The 14795-nt window shown below is 43.3% G+C and overlaps 1 long non-coding RNA gene across 1 annotated transcript; it reads right to left on the reverse strand.

The window, feature by feature from the left end:
- Positions 1–9545: 9545 nt before the first annotated feature.
- Positions 9546–13258, reverse strand: LOC148806857 (uncharacterized). Its single transcript, XR_016089181.1, has 2 exons — positions 12454–13258; positions 9546–10391 (listed from the first exon to the last, which is right to left on the reverse strand). It is a non-coding gene; the product is annotated as an uncharacterized LOC148806857 (long non-coding RNA).
- Between the last annotated feature and the right edge of the window lie 1537 nt (positions 13259–14795).

The raw sequence follows: 14795 nt of genomic DNA on the forward strand, positions 1-14795 counted from the left end.
ATATAATTTGGATTAAACAATTAATCAAGGCTGATAGTGAAATATATAGTTACACCAAGTTTGTTAATAGATACAATATTTCTATTACTTTGGATCAGTATTTTGCTGTAATTAATGCGATTCCTCGGGAAATATTAACTCTTTTAAGGAGTTGTAATAGTAGTACTTTAGAAACATTGGAAGAATTTACAGCTCATATTAAACTACAAGGAAAGGATATTGTGAGTTGTGGAAGTAATAACCAATTTTTGAGATCCTTGTTAAAAAATGATAATTTACTTGCGACTACAATATATTGGAATTCCGCATTTGGAAAGCGCATTGATTGGAGAAAGATTTGGATGATGCCCAATAAATATTGTATAACCAATAAAATTAAGGAGGTTTCATACAAAATAATTCATCGAATTTACCCAGTTAAAACTCTTGTTACCCAACGATTTAAAATTAATATAGATGACAAATGTGTTTTTTGTGACAATAGCCCTGAAACTATTCAGCATTTGTTTTGGTTATGTCCCAGGGTAAAAATGTTCTGGACTAAGTTGCAGAATTATATAAAAGAAGAGACGAATATTGATATTTGTTTTGTTGAAAAAGATATTATGTTAAGTTTCAGCCCCAGTGAAAACAATATAAAAATTTCTTTTGTAATAAATTTAATTATTATATTGGCTCGTTATCACATTCATAAAATGAAGTGGTCTGGGAAGTACCCTGTGTTTGAGTATTTTAAAATGGATGTAAAGGGGTATTTGCAGACTATTTCGAAATGCAAAAATATGAAAGCGGTGCGGACATTATTTTTATTTAATTTGTTTAATCTTTTCTCATAACTTGAATTGATGTAGTAGTATGTACCCTGACGATATTTTTGTTTGGAATTGTTATATGTACTCTTGTTTGTATTGTAATGTTTGTTCTTTTGTTAAGCATAAATAAAAATTAAAAAAAAAAACAATACATGCCATTAAAACAAGACTACATATAACACAGAGTATAGTCAGGGGTACATCCAATAATACATGTACATGTCATGCAAAAAGATTAAACAAGTAATCTTGTTTAATAGTAAACAAAAGCAGATAAGGTCCATACATGTTTCAAATTGTCTGTACAAACGCATTTACATCCGTTTTAAAGTGTTCAAACATGGGTCTCCTCCCACAGCATTTCGTTAATTATTATATCGTGGAAGTATATATTTTTTTTAAATACAAACGATATTTTCATATTACTTTCAATGGGTTCAAATGTAGCACGATGTTACTTCTTTAAAAGTAATGTCAGTATTAGTTTCCTTCTTTACATTAGCTTTCAGAGTTGCTGTCACAAAAGTCACAGTTACCATCTGTATTGATTTTCAATCTCTGCACAACGAGGATCTGTAAGGAGGCGCTTTAAGATTCGCCGCCATAGACTCGTGTATCTCTGTCGCCACCCAGTGGACATTTCTCGGAAGTGTCACCGCCCGCCGTAATTCAGTAAAGTCCCGGAATTAAAATTGTGATTGGCCGAGAGCCGTATCCGTCCCGCCTCCTGCCGGAATCGCGGCGCTGATTGGTTCAGACCCGAGTCACTCAAGGTGAACGTGGAACTCCGTGTTGATTGGCTAGCAGCGGTGTCACTTACCCAAATTAAAAGGAAGTCCCGCCTTTTTCCACCCAATGGCGGTGATTGGACACGCCGTGCGTCACTCTTATGACGTCCCTTCACGACGACGGATCCGGATCTGATGCGTGATTTGCGCGACAGCCGGTCCGTCGCTGAGATCGGTGTGGAACCGCGGCCCAGGATGCTGTGGTTCCGCTCTCTGCTCGTCAAGCACTGCGGACTCACGGAAAACTGCATTGCAGGGCAGGGTTATTGAACTCCAGACGTCGCTGGAGAGTTACTTTACTGGCGAGTCACCTCACGTTTTTGATTAATTCGACCTTATTGTGTTTTCTCTTCTTTAACATTTATATTGCAATAGTAAAAATGCTATTCAATGCACACAAGAGTACATTACAGATCACCGGGGTACATTATACAGGCCAATAAAGATAAGGTACGCACAGCTTTTATGTTGGGACATTTAGAAATAGTTTGGAGACGTGCCCTCATGTGTTTCAAATGTGACTTATTTCCATTTGGAAGCGCCTTACTTCTACCAAGGAAAGAAAAGGCTTCGAATATGAGATCGTAATGAAGAGATAGTAACGATCATTTCAGTGCATGAGCTACCTGTTATATTGGGCGAGATTGCACACGGATAATCAAACAAGAACGAGTTTGCCCTGGACTCCATTCCACTGCCGAACCTGAAAGTCAGAGCATGAGAACGGACGTATTGTATGGCGATTGTGGTGTTGCTCGACCACATAAATTAGGCGAGAAGTACAATCTGCTACTACGACATACGGTCTAATTATTAAATTTTCGATTATTTCTTATCTTTAGGCTATTTATACATATAATAACGAGCAAGTATCATGATTAAGTCAATGATAAATTATATTTTATATTCGGTTCAGCAGTATTGAGCAGTAAAATAACATCTATTTCTCACCAATAAATGTCAGAATTGGAAACCTTCTTTACACAATTGTGCCGATCAATTCAGTGCTTTAACAACAGGACAAAACAAAAACAAACGTAAGGTTTCTGGGCTGCTTTGAAAAAGACAATTATCATCTATATTACTTTTAAATCTATGCACACTATGTATCTTTACTGGGTCGATTCAATGTACAATTTTGTTATGGCGCCTTAACCTTATTATTCATACAAAATGTGTTTGACAATAGTCATGTTTTATTCCACTCAGTTTCCCCAAAGAGGTGCTCCAAAATAGTTTGACAAGATACTGTGAGATTGCAAGAGGGATCTTAAGTATTTATTAGTACAAGTATAACTAAATTGTTTTCCTTGTAGTCTAATAAAGGTTGTAAATTCTTCCATAGTTTCTTAAAAGCATCGCTACCTCTCTAGGGGTAGCCTTGGTGACGAGGTATTGTTATCAGACTTAACACAAACATTATATCTAATCACAAAATCTGCTTAATTCTACATTTTGTCATCCACATCAGTTCATTTCTTGACCCCAATTATACTATTTTAAACCCAGTTTTCAAAGCACGGGTTTGTTTTTTCTCTGTATTCTAAATGATGTATCTATGGGAGGTATGTTTATCTATAAGAGACCACGTGAGGAGAACTTCTTCATGGAAGCTGGCAAGTTTCAGGGGGGTTTCCAGCATCCAAATGACATTCAAGTAAAAAGTATATACCCGCTAGTTCCTGAATGATTAAATTAGGAGAAACATACACCACCTACTTTGCTTAATTTTGTAAATAATACTCTGTCGGTATCAGTATTAGATGCTCTAAACCCTGTAGCATTTAGGCCTCCTTCTGCCTGTGTTTGACAAATAACCATGAATATTTTTTTTTATTTTACAGTGGTAAATCACATCTCGTTTTGGATTTTTGAAAATCTTAATACCAAGATATTTAATCTCATCTTTTACATGTATATTACGTATGGAGCAGACACTTTCCAACAGCCACCAGTTCACTTTTCTGATATGTAAAGACAGACCAGATACAGAGGAAATGACTTGTAAATGCATTTAATTGCTTTGTAAACAAACAGGGTCAAGTTCTCACTTAGACCTGCGGCCAGAACCCTGCTCAACAGATGACTGTCTTGGGCATGTGCCTGTGTGTTGTTAAGTTTGTGTGCTTTTCTATATATTGCCTACTGCCATGAAACACATGTCCACCTTGGGGATAATGAAGACTCCCTCTCTCAAGAAAACACAACATATCTGAAAATGAATTTTCTACAAATGTTTTCACCCCTCTGGTGTCAAAGTACTGCATCTGCAAGAAGGGGCGACTCGTCCGTCCATCGTCCAGCAGTCCCACTCTACAGCACATCAGGGAGACGCCTGTGAAATCAGCGCCTTCGGGTTGCTTCACAAATATATTATGTCATACGATGCGTATTTTTAAGGTCACGTTAACTTGCACTGTTTGTGTGTGTTGTGAGTTCCGGTGTGAATGAAACATAGCCGCTGTGATGCAGATCACGTTCAGAGAAACTCCAGCTTTGGTGTTTAAGAATATTAAACCTTTACTGACCACAGTGGTGTTGAAAGCGAAGCTCCACTCGTGTCTGTCAGGAGCTCCTCAGAGCCTCAGCTGAAGACCAGCCTGAAGACGCCCGTCCTTCTCCGATGACTTGAAACCTGACAGGTGATGAACAGGAAAGGTTTTTACTCGTGTGTAGCGACACCTGGAGTGACGGACTGGTTGGCATTGCAGCCACTGGGTCCGTAGTGGAAGAGATACCGGGGTCCCCAGCACTGCTATCACCTCTTCTGTAATCCTCCAATGCTAACAACTGTGTATCTACTGCTGACTCCGACTCCGGACATAAGCAGAGCATGCAAGCTCCACACAGACAGCACCCCAGGAAACCGGACCCATTAGAATGGGGCAGAGCATGCAAACTCCACACAGACAGCACCCCAGGAAACCAGACCCATGAGAACACGGCTAGGGCGTGCAAGCTCCACACAGACAGCACCCCAGGAAACCGGACCCATTAGAATGGGGGCAGAGCATGCAAACTCCACACAGACAGCACCCCAGGAAACCGGGCCCATTAGAATGGGGCAGAGCATGCAAACTCCACACAGACTGCACCCCAGGAAACCGGGCCCAGGGTCCCAGCGCTGCCGTCTCTCCCCTTTTCACCTCCACATGCAGATAAGGACGCGACCGGAGACTCGCCGATTAGATTTAAAAAGCTGGCTGTTTACCTCCTGGAGGTCAGATAGCAACAACTTTTACAGCTCCGTTGCCACGGCAACCACGTTTTATTGCCAAAGTAAAATAAACACCGGAGAAAAGTTTGCAAACAAGACGGGAGCTAAGAAACACGACGACAGTGGGTTTGCTTTACGTGCCGGGTTGATAAACCAGCGCTGCAGACACGTGAAATAAAAGAAAAAATACACACAAGGGAACACATAAGAGAGACATAGAAATACAAGACACGATAAATACGCTGAAATTGTATTAATATAATTCATTCTAATGTTCAATCAAATCAGCGAAACACATGGGCAGGGCAGCCCGGTGAACTACAGAGACTACATTACCCACAAGCCCTGTGGGCGACAACATTTTGACGTCACCGAGTCGCGTCTGTTGTATTTTTTATGAGACGAAAAACTACAAGAAAACGTACCGTAGCAATCGTATTGTCAGTGGTACATGCAATAATACATGTACATTTTATGGAAAAAAGATTAAACAAGGTAAATGCAGATAAGGTCCGTCCATGCTTCAACGTTCTTACAACTAGACACGGTTACGGTACGTCTTGACATCTGTTTTAAACTGTTCAAACATGGGTTTCTTCCCACACCACTCCGTTAATTATTATATCGTGCAAGTATAATCATTTAAAAACTACAAACGATATTTTCATCTTACTTTCAATGGGATTCAAATGTAACATAAATTAATTTAAGTCATATCAATATTAGTCTCTTTCTTTATGTAAGTTTGTAAAAGAGTCCAGAATGTTTCTAAACCACAACATAACCAAAATAAATGTTGTTAGGTTTCAGGGCTGCTTTCAGAAAGGTCACAGTTATCATCTACACTGATTTTCAATCTCCGCACGTCAAGAGTCAGCCACAGCGCTGTGAGACTCGCCTCCATAGACTCGTGTATCTCTGTCGCCGCCCAGTGGACATTTCTCGGAAGTGTCACCGCCCGCCGGGATGCGGACAATCCCGGGACTGAAGCTGTGTGACTGGACAAGAGCCGCCTGCTCCAGTTCCAGGTCAGGTCTGTTGTCATCCTGCTCATAGACGGGTATATGGTATAACGAAATGCGGTTTAGCTAGCTCTCAGACGATACGTAGTACAAAAAAACAACAATACAATTGTATAATAAAAGAAAGACAGAGACAACAGGCAGTGGGCAAAACAACAAAAGTAACACGTAATGTGCAAAACAACATCAGATGTGCAAAAACATGCATCAACAGAATGAAATAAACGGATAGAAAATTATGGGGAGTGAGCTTTTTGACATGGAAGGTAGAGCTAGATGTCAATGTGTGTTTGAGTTGTTGGCAAGAAATCTCCGCGGCGTCACTCAAGTTCAGAGCAGAAACTGGAGCAGAGGCAGCTGGAAGTCCGAACGACGCGTCACTTGAAATCACGGCGCTGATTGGACAAAAGCTGCTGACAGTCCGGATCCAGTGGAAGGCTGATCCCCTCCGGGTTTTCCTCTGCCGACAGTCTATACTGTTCTCCAGAAGTTTAAGGAGAAATTATGAAAAAAAGTTCATGAAAACGTTTTATGAAAAGATCACGGCGCTGGGGCCAATGTGGGACGCCGGATCTACGCGGAAGCAGCCGGAAGTCAGAACAACGCGTCACTTTTGAATTGTTTTTTTTACATTTTTTAAAGTAAGCATTAACAAGAACAAAGAATACAATACAAATACAAGTTCCGGTCCGTCGCTGAGCTCGGTGTGATTCCGCTCTCTGCTCGTCAAGCACTGCGGGCTCCTGGAAACCTGTCTTTCAGGGCAGAGAGTTATTAGTGAACTCCAGACACCGCTGGAGAGTGTGTTTACCGGCGAGTCGGCTCACGCTGCTGATCAATTCGACCTCATTGTGTTTTCTTCTTTCTTTATCGTGCAGTAATAGAAATGCTTTACGATGCACGCAAGACTGCATTACAGATCACCGGAGTACATTATACAGGCAAATAAAGAGAAGGTACGCACAGCTTTCATGTTGTGATATTTAGACATGGTTTGGAGACGTTCCCTCGTGTGTATTTTGAATTATTCAAATGCGAGTCTCTTCTATTTGGAAGCGCATAATTTCAGTGCATGAGCTACCTGTTATATTGGGCGAGATGTCACACGGATAATCAAACAAGAACGAGTTTTGCCCTTCAATCGAATCAGCGAAACAAGTGGGCAGTGCAGCCAGGAGAACTACAGAGACTGACTACATTACCCATACGCCATGTGGGCGACATCCTTCTGACGTCATCGACTCGCGTCTTTGAAGTTTATTTTATTTATTTTGTCTTTTGTATTACATTACTTTAATACTTTACCCTTGTTTACAATGTATTATTTGTTGATAATGCTTTTTTTAATAAAAACAAAAAAACTATTAATACGTATATTCTTAACGGTATTTTAAATAAAAAAACTGTAGGTGAAATTTTGCTTCATGACCACCAAGTGGCGCCATTGGCACATTATTGTAAAAATCATAATTTCTAAGACAATTTTTCCTTTTTAATTCCAATGATCGGCCATCAGAGGCGCACTTCACTCGTCCTACTGCTTCTAATGAATTAAAAATTGCTTACCCTTATATAGCGCTATACTGGACAGGAAAATGAAGCCCACGCACTGTGGATTTGAAAAAAAAACTATTTTGTGAAAATATAAAGTTTCACCATGAATTATTTGTGAGAAAACTTTAAATTGTCTGGTGGTAAGTATTTGTAATATAGGATTGCCCATTGCTGTTCTAAAACACGAGATGGAAGTTTAACATGCGTGATTCACTGAGGTGGAGGGGTGGAAAATGACTGAAAGAAGTCTTGCGATGCTGTATTAATGCTTGACCCAACTGCAGCTCAGACCTGGAGCAAAGCCTGCTCAAACTCCTCAACCTCGTCCTGACGGCTGGCTGTTTCCCTGAGGCCTGGAATCAAGGACTGATCACGCCCGTCTGTAAGAATGGAGACAGACTCGACCCCAACAGGTACCAGGGCTTTAGTGTGAACAGTAACCTGGGGAAGGAACTCTGTCGTATCTTGAATATCTGATTACCGGCCCTCCTTACTGAGCACAATGTCCTGCATTCGAGTCAGACCGGCTTCCTACCAAACCCCCACACATTCCAACACATTCACACCTGGGCTCTGATGGCCCATCTGGACCCAGAACAGTAACGCCTGGCACTACTGGAGCAGGACTGTCATACCTGGGCACTGCCAGCCCATCTAGACCAAGAACAGCAGAGCCTGGAACTGCTGGAGCAGGACTGTCAGACCTGGGCACTGACTGCATGAGACCAGAGTCATGCTTTTCCAGAAGAGATCCAGATCTCCGGAAAACAGTTACAACTTCACACTGAACAACAACACTTGGGAACCCAACCTACTACACATACCTCTGACTGACAATCAGTTCATCTGGGAGTTTTCCTGGCAGTGAAGTCACTGAAGGAGCAGGCACACAGGGCTTTCCATGCCAGTAAAAGGAGGCTCTACAACATCAGTCCCCCAAATACAACTGGCTCTGAATATTAAAAAGTGCAATCGAACCATTTGCCCTATGCAGCAGGGAAGTGTGGGATCCCTTCACTGAGCAAGATGACACTAAATGAGACAAACAGCCCGTAGATACTCCATGCACAGAGTTCTGAAAAAACATCCTCCCAACTGGAATGCTACAGAATCCTAAACAGACAATACACACAACACACACTAACTCTGTTAACCATAACATAATGAGATAGTACCATTCATTTTTAACAAATCGTACACAGTATGTCAGGCTCAACAAAACTCTTTCCGCGTCACAATCTATGAGCTCAGGTGCCCCTCAGGGCTGTGTGAGCTCTCCAGTTCTGTTCACACTTTATACAAATGATTGTACAAGCAGTAGTCAAAGCAACTTCATTTTCAAATTTTCAGATGATAGTTGTTCTGAACAGCATCGCCAGTTAATGCATAGAGGTAGCAGCTTATCTGTATACATGTCAGAAGTCTAAAGGTTTGTGCAATGGTGTGACAACAATAGCCTAATTCTCAATGTTAAAAAAACAAACGAAATAGTTTTTGATCCCAGAGCAGTTGGTGATCACACGCATGTAGTAATCCACAATGAATTTGTCACTCAGGTTGATTCATATAAGTACTTAGGTGTACACATAGGCAGTAACCTGTTGCTGGACTACTCGTGTTGAGAGTGTCTGGTCTGCTGCAGAGTTTACATTTCCTGCGAAGACTAAGAGTGCTTGGGGTTGGACAAGAAGTAATGCTACTCTTCTACCGTGCTGTAATCGAGAGCATTATCAGATATGGTATTACAGTGTATCTGTACTGAACTATCAGTTCATTTAAAATCACAAATAACCGCCTCTTCCAGACAGCTTTGAAGGTCATGGGAGTGAAACGGCATCTCTCCTTGCAGACAATCTTTGAAAAGTCCCTCATCAAACAGGCAGGAAGAAATATATCAGATCCCTCCCACATCCTCAGCTCTGAATACCAACCTCTTCCTTCTGTCAAACGTTTTTAGGTTCCCAAATATAAGTCAAACAGATACAAACATACCTGTGTTCCACTATCCATTAAAGCTGCCAATGCAAATGTCAAGGATAAACACAATTTTGACTCTTACAACCCACTTGAGTGCGATATGTTTTGTGATGTGTTATAAAAGTTACATGTTGCTATGTGTTATATTGTACAGGTGCAATAGAGCGATGTGCAATGTTTTTCTTTTCTTCTTTTTTTTTGTTTGCATTCTATTTAAATGGACAGGAGTGCTGGGTGTCCACACAAAATTTCCCTCGGGGGACAATGAAATCTTATCTTATCTAGCTGGATATTTGTCCAGGCTAAGAACCAGCAGAGAGATACAGACTCTGACAAGTACAGGTTCAGAGACCACAATCAGGCAATAGCAACTGTGTGATGAAGACCCAAATGTATCCCACACCTGCCTGAGGAACAGACAGTGAGCCTGTATCTCAGTAATAATAATACAGTGTGTGATCTCAACAGATGACTGTCTTGGGCATGTGCCTGTGTGTTGTTAGTTTGTGTGCTTTTCTATATACTGCCTACTGCCATGAAACACATGCCCACCTCGGGGATAATGAAGACTCCCTCTCTCAAGAAAACACAACGTATCTGAAAATGAATTTTCTACAAATGTTTTCACCCCTCTGGTGTCAAAGTACTGCATCTGCAGGAAGGGGCGACTCGTCCGTCCATCGTCCAGCAGTCCCACTCTACAGCACATCAGGGAGACGCCTGTGAAATCAGCGCCTTCGGGTTGCTTCACAAATATATTATGTCATACGATGCGTATTTTTAAGGTCACGTTAACTTGCACTGTTTGTGTGTGTTGTGAGTTCCGGTGTGAATGAAACATAGCCGCTGTGATGTAGATCACGTTCAGAGAAACTCCAGCTCTCGGTGTTTAAGAATATTAAACCTTTACTGACCACAGTGGTGTTGAAAGCGAAACTCCACTCGTGTCTGTCAGGAGCTCCTCAGAGCCTCAGCTGAAGACCAGCTTGAAGACGCCCGTCCTTCTCCGATGACTTGAAACCTGACAGGTGATGAACAGGAAAGGTTTTTTTTTTTTCGTGTGTAGCGACACCTGTACTGACGGACTGGTTGGCATTGCAGCCTCGCAGCGCCTGGGCCCTGGCTTTCTCCTCGACTCCGATACGATCAGGTGGGGATTTTTTTCCTGGGGGTTTTAGTGGTACACCTTGACTTGCAAATTTGTTTATATATATGACAATTTTTTAGTTGTTTTAAAGAACTTACTGTTTTGATTAGATGTATCAGAGATTGTGACTCTGCCTTTAGCTTCCCATTCCTTCCAAAGAATTTCAATTTCACACCTCTGGTTGTGCCAGACGGTCCTCAGTGGAAGAGATACCAGGGTCCCCAGGACTGCTGTCACCTCTTCTGTACTCCTCCTATGCTAACAACTGTGTATCTACTGCTGACTCTGTGAAAGGAATCAAGTCTGCTGATGATCCCACCAGAATAAAAAAAAAATCTGTAGAGGAAGGAGGTCACTGCTTTAGTCAGCGCCGCACAGACAGCACCCCAGAAAACCGGACCCACGAGAATATAAGCAGAGCATGCAAACTCCACACACACAGCACCCAAGGAAACCGGACCCACATGAACATAAGCAGAGCATGCAAACTCCACACACACAGCACCCCAGGAAACCAGACCCACGAGAACAGGGGCAGAGCATGCAAACTCCACACAGACAGCACCCCAGGAAACCAGACCCATTAGAATGGGGGCAGAGCATGCAAACTCCACACAGACAGCACCCCAGGAACTAGACCCACGAGAACATTAGCAGAGCATGCAAACTCCACACAGACAGCACCCCAGAAAACTAGACCCACGAGAACATAAGCAGAGCATGCAAACTCCACACACACAGCACCCCAGAAAACCGGACCCACGAGAACAGGGGCAGAGCATGCAAACTCCACACACACAGCACCCCAGGAACTAGACCCATGAAAATATAAGCAGAGCATGCAAACTCCACACACACACCACCCCAGGAACTAGACCCACGAGAATATAAGCAGAGCATGCAAACTCCACACACACAGCACCCCAGGAACTTGACTAACGAGAACATTAGCAGAGCATGCAAACTCCACACAGACAGCACCCCAGAAAACCGGACCCACGAGAAAATAAGCAGAGCACGCAAACTCCACACACACAGCACCCCAGAAAACTAGACCAACGAGAACATAAGCAGAGCATGCAAACTCCACACACACAGCACCCCAGAAAACCGGACCCACGAGAAAATAAGCAGAGCACGCAAACTCCACACACACGGCACCCCAGAAAACTGGACCCGCGAGAACATAAGCAGAGCACGCAAACTACACACACACAGCAACCAAGGAAACCGCACCCACGAGAACATAAGCAGAGCACGCAAACTCCACACACACAGCACCCCAGGAACTAGACCCACGAGAATATAAGCAGAGCATGCAAACTCCACACACACAGCACCCCAGGAACTTGCCCCACGAGAACATTAGCAGAGCATGCAAACTCCACACAGACAGCACCCCAGAGAACTAGACCCACGAGAACATAAGCAGAGCATGCAAACTCCACACACACAGCACCCCAGAAAACCGGACCCACGAGAAAATAAGCAGAGCACGCAAACTCCACACACACGGCACCCCAGAAAACTGGACCCACGAGAACATAAGCAGAGCACGCAAACTCCACACACACGGCATCCCAGAAAATTGGACCCGCGAGAACATAAGCAGAGCACGCAAACTCCACACACACAGCACCCAAGGAAACCAGACCCACGAGAACAGGGGCAGAGCATGCAAACTCCACACACACAGCACCCCAGGAAACCAGACCCATGAGAACAGGGGCAGAGCATGCACACTCCACACACACAGCACCCCAGGAAACCAGACCCATGAGAACAGGGGCAGAGCATGCAAACTCCACACACACAGCACCCCAGGAAACCAGACCCATGAGAACAGGGGCAGAGCATGCAAGCTCCGCACACACAGCACCCCAGGAACTAAATCCAGGGTCCCAGCGCTGGAACCCACTGTGCCGCCGTCTCTCACCTTTTCACTCCACTTGCAGATCATGACGCGACCGGAGACCGGAGACTCCTCACTCCTGCAGTAACACACCCCAGCAGGAGGAGGCGCCGACGGACTCGCTCATGGTGCAGTGAGCCCAGCGGTGTGAGTCTGGTGTCCAGCGCTGATGTGTCCCTGATAGTCCTGTCCCACAGCCTGCGACTCACCGTTTCTTCCACAAAATACTCCAGCCAGCGCTTTTTAGACTAACGTTTCTGCTTTGCTCGCTGATTAGATTAAAAAAGCCGGCTGTTTACCTCCTGGAGGTCAGATCCCAACAACTTCTGCAGCACCGTTTCCCCGGCAACCACGTTTTATTTAACAAAGTAAAATAAACACAGGAGAAAAGTTTGCAAACATGCAGGCGGGATGAGCGCTGCAGACACAGGCTGCTGCCCGGGTCCGTCTTGTGAAATAAACAGGACAGAAAACAGAAAGAAAAATACACACTAGAGTACACATAACATAATCAGGGGTACACAATACTCCTGCTCTTTACACAGACAGGTTCAACAGGTCAATAAAGAGCAGGTCGGCGCAGCTGTCAGGATGTCTCATTTACAAAGAGTCTGAAGATTTGCTCGTCTCTTCCCAGAGCAGCTTCACTCCGGAGAGCAAGAAACAGCTCCTGCCGAGTCCGTCTTGTAAGACAGACATAGAAATCCGCGACACGATAAATACGCTGAAATTGTATAATTAATTCTGATGCTCAATCAAATCTGCAAAACGCGTGGGCAGCGCATGAGTTCTGTAGTGCTCTATAGAGCACTAGAGAGACTACATTTCCCACAAGCACTGTGGGCGACTTCCTTTTGACGTAATCGATTCGCGTCTTTTTTCTTTTTAATTATAACAACAATACATGCCATAAAAACAAGACTACATATAACACAGAGTATAGTCAGGGGTACATCCAATAATACATGTACATGTCATGCAAAAAGATTAAACAAGTAATCTTGTTTAATAGTAAACAAAAGCAGATAAGGTCCGTACATGTTTCAAATTGTCTGTACAAACGCATTTACATCCGTTTTAAAGTGTTCAAACATGGGTCTCCTCCCACAGCATTTCGTTAATTATTATATCGTGGAAGTATAATTTTTTTTTAAATACAAACGATATTTTCATATTACTTTCAATGGGTTTAAATGTAGCACGATGTTACTTCTTTAAAAGTAATGTCAGTATTAGTTTCCTTCTTTACATTAGCTTTCAGAGTTGCTGTCACAAAAGTCACAGTTACCATCTGTATTGATTTTCAATCTCTGCACAACGAGGATCTTAAGATTCGCCGCCATAGACTCGTGTATCTCTGTCGCCACCCAGTGGACATTTCTCGGAAGTGTCACCGCCCGCCGTAATTCAGTAATGTCCCGGAATTAAAATTGTGATTGGCCGAGAGCTGTATCCGTCCCACCTCCTGCCGGAATCGCGGCGCTGATTGGTTCAGACCCGAGTCACTCAAGGTGAGGGCGGTATTTCCGTAGAAGAAAATGGAACTCCGCGTTGATTGTCTAGCAGCGGTGTCACTTACCCAAATTAAAAGGAAGTCCCGCCTTTTTCCAGCCAACGGTGGTGATTAGACAAGCCGTGCGTCCCTCTTATGACGTCCCTTCACGACGAAGGATCCGGATCTGATGCGTGATTTGCGCGACAGCCGGTCCGTCGCTGAGATCGGTGTGGAACCGTGGCCCAGGATGCTGTGGTTCCGCTCTCTGCTCGTCAAGCACTGCGGACTCCCGGAAAACCGCATTGCAGGGCAGGGTTATTGAACTCCAGACGTCGCTGGAGAGTTACTTTACTGGCGAGTCACCTCACGTTTTTGATTAATTCGACCTTATTGTGTTTTCTCTTCTTTAACATTTATATTGCAATAGTAAAAATGCTATTCAATGCACACAAGAGTACATTACAGATCACCGGGGTACATTATACAGGCAAATAAAGATAAGGTACGCACAGCTTTTATGTTGGGACATTTAGAAATAGTTTGGAGACGTGCCCTCATGTGTTTCAAATGTGACTTATTTCCATTTGGAAGCGCCTTACTTCTACCAAGGAAAGAAAAGGCTTCGAATATGAGATCGTAATGAAGAGATAGTAACGATCATTTCAGTGCATGAGCTACCTGTTATATTGGGCGAGATTGCACACGGATAATCAAACAAGAACGAGTTTGCCCTGGAATCCATTCCACTGCCGAACCTGAAAGTCAGAGCATGAGAACGGACGTATTGTATGGCGATTGTGGTGTTGCTCGACCACATAAATTAGGCGAGAAGTACAATCTGCTACTACGACATTCGGTCTAATTATTAAAT

Source organism: Atractosteus spatula, unplaced genomic scaffold, assembly GCF_055471065.1.
Source record: "Atractosteus spatula isolate fAtrSpa1 unplaced genomic scaffold, fAtrSpa1.hap1 Scaffold_45, whole genome shotgun sequence".
NCBI lineage: Eukaryota > Metazoa > Chordata > Actinopteri > Semionotiformes > Lepisosteidae > Atractosteus > Atractosteus spatula.